The sequence below is a fragment of the Gekko japonicus genome, unplaced genomic scaffold, assembly GCF_001447785.1.
Source record: "Gekko japonicus isolate JY-2015 unplaced genomic scaffold, Gekko_japonicus_V1.1 scaffold3108, whole genome shotgun sequence".
Classification (NCBI taxonomy): domain Eukaryota; kingdom Metazoa; phylum Chordata; class Lepidosauria; order Squamata; family Gekkonidae; genus Gekko; species Gekko japonicus.
The window spans coordinates 2,763-5,649 of record NW_015175459.1 but is presented as its reverse complement, the minus strand read 5'-3'; positions in this window follow the sequence as shown (position 1 = coordinate 5,649).

Sequence of the window (2,887 nt, the reverse complement as noted above, 5' to 3'; positions counted from 1 at the left end):
CCCCCCTCCTCCTCCCTCCTCCTCTTCTTCTTCTTCTCCCCCCCCCCATTGGAGTGTAACGTGAGCACTCTCTTTTCCAACTTCATGGCCTTGGAGAAGATATTCTTTTGGAGCACAGCAAACCATTGTACTTGGCCGAAAGCTAGATTGCAGTCCCGCAGCACCCTAGAGACCGAGAGGATTTTCAGGGGATGAGCTTCTGTGCGTCGGAGCTCCCTTCGTCAGATACAAGGGGGACAGAGGGAGCACCGACTCTCGTTCCCTGAAAATGCCGTCGACTTCTAAGGTGCTGCCGGGCTTGAATCGAGTTCTTCTACAGCAGACTGACACGGCTGCCCTGGGAAACCGGGAGAACCTTAGGGACCGATGAGATTTGGGGGGGGGGGTCCTAAGCTTCCGAGCTTTCAGGGTAGAAGCTTTGAAGAGTCAAAGGAGCTTCCCTGCTGGACTCAAACCGAGCTCTTCGACTGCAGACCGACACGACGACCCCCTGAAACTGTACTTAGACAATTAGCTCTTCATCCTGCCCTCATGTGAAGTCCACCGCTTTCCCCTTTCTTGGCACAATAAAGCTCGGGCAACTCCACATTGTTGGCGCGTGCATCCAGTCCCGGTGCCCTCTTGCCTCGCATGGTGGGAAGGGCAGCAAGACTGATGCTTTGGCTCACTTCCAAGCATCTGCTGGTGCTTCCTATCCCCTTTGAATCCTGCCCTTCTGCAGGATCTGCGGTCCCTCTCTGATTTGAACACATGTAACCTCAACAGCATGATAAAAAGTAGAGACATCACCCCGCCAACAAAAGTCCGCATGGGCAAAGCAATGGTATTCCCAGTAGTCATGTATGGCGGCGAGAGTTGGACTATAAGGAAGGCCGAGCGCCGAAGAATAGATTCTTTTGAACTATGGTGCTGGAGAAGACTCTTGAGAGTCCCTTGGACTGCAAGGAGATCCAATCCTAAAAGAAATCCACCCTGACTGTTCCCTGGAAGGCCAGATAATGGAACTGAAGCTCAAATACTTTGGCCACCCAATGAGAAGGGAGCACTTCCTGGAGAAGACCCTGATGCTGGGAAAGACTGAAGGTCAAAGAAGACGGGGACGGCAAAGGATGAGATGGTTAGACAGTGTCATAGATGCAACGAACATGAAACTGAGCCAACTTCAGAGGACGGCGGAAGACCGGAAGGCCTGGCGGGATCTGGTCCATGGGGTCGCGAAGAGTCAGACTCGACTGTGCGACTGAACAACCAAAGCTGCCTTTTACCGAATCAGACCACTGATCCCTCACGGTCAGTATTGTCTCCTCCAGGGGTCCCCAACACGGTCCCCCCACCAAGACCTTTCTTTTAGAAAGCAGGCAGGCTAGAAGGGGCTTTTGCAGATCAGGGCTGTGCAGATAAAAAGGTATCCCGTTCATCAGAGCCCCTACCTGAAATGTTGAAGAGGTCCTATTAGAATTGTATATGACTTCTCTCCAGTTTTCCCTCTAAGCTGAGTCAGGGTGAGCCGGCTCACAGTTTTTTAGCCTCCAGCTCACACATTTTTCTCTCAGCTCAGGAAGGGTGGCTCCAGAGCCAACTAATTGATGCAGGAGCCAAATTGTCCGCTCACAACTTTAACGCCAGTAGCTCACAAAGTAGAACTTTTGCTCACAAGACTCCACAACTTAGAGGGAACCTTGCAAGTTCTCTCCCCGACATTTTGTGAGCGGCTCCACCAGATTGACTCCACCGGTGGCCAGTTTGGTGTAGTGGTGAAGTGCACGGACTCTAATCTGGGCGAACCGGGCTTGATCTCTCCGCTTTCCCCGCTCCTCCACATGCAGCTGCTGGGTGACCTTGGGCAAACCACAGTTCTCTCAGAGCTGTTCTCTCAAGAGCACAGGGTGTCTGTTGTGCGGAGAGGAAGGGAAGGAGATTGTAAGCCGCTCTGAGACTCTGAGTGAAGAGCGGGGACATTCAATCTCCTCCTTTGCCAGGAATTTTGTGCCCACCACCCTGTGTCAGAACCCCAAATATGCCCGGCAGACTCTTAAAGGTTGGGGACCCCTGGTCCTCTCAGACCGGCAGCTGCTCTCCCAGGTCTCAGGCTGAGGTCTTTCACATCACCTGCTACCCAATCCTTTTAAACTGGCATTAGGATTATAAATCTGACTGGATTTTTGGTAGATTTGCAACCAGATCATATGGCTTTTTTTGTTTTTACCATGATGTTAAAAAGGTAAAGGTTCCCTTGCTCGAAAGCCAGTCGAATCCGACTCTAGGGCTGCGGTGCTCATCTCCGTTTCCAAGCCGAAGAGCCAGCGCTGTCCGAAGACGTTTCCGTGGTCATGTGGCTGGCATGACTAAAGACCAAGGCGCACGGAACGCTGTTCCAAGTGGTACCTATTTATCTACTTGCAATGTCTTGCTTTCGAACTGCTAGGTTGGCAGGAGCTGGAACGAGAGACGGGAGCGCACTCCGTCATGCGGCACACTCGGGTCTCAAACTGCTGAACTACCGGCCTTGAGCCAGCCACCGCAGCATGATGTTAACTGTTATTCAAATGTTTTCCAAGATGTTTACTGTACAACTAGTGTACACCACTGTGAGCTGCAGAAAAGCAGGATATAAATTTTCAAATCAGTCACACTTTCTTGGCTGCCACGGGCACCCCTGACTCTGGTGCAGCCAGTATATTGACGCACCGATAGCGTGGAAAAGGTTCTGGCCCTTTAGAAGAAGAGGAAGGAATTGGATTCATACCCCACCCTTCACTCGAAGTCTCAGAGTGGCTTACAAACTCCTTTCCCTTCCCCTCCCCACAACAGACATCCTGGGAGGTAGGTGGGGCTGAGAGAGCTCTTTCGAGGACTGCTCTTGAGAGAACAGCTCTGAGAGAACTTG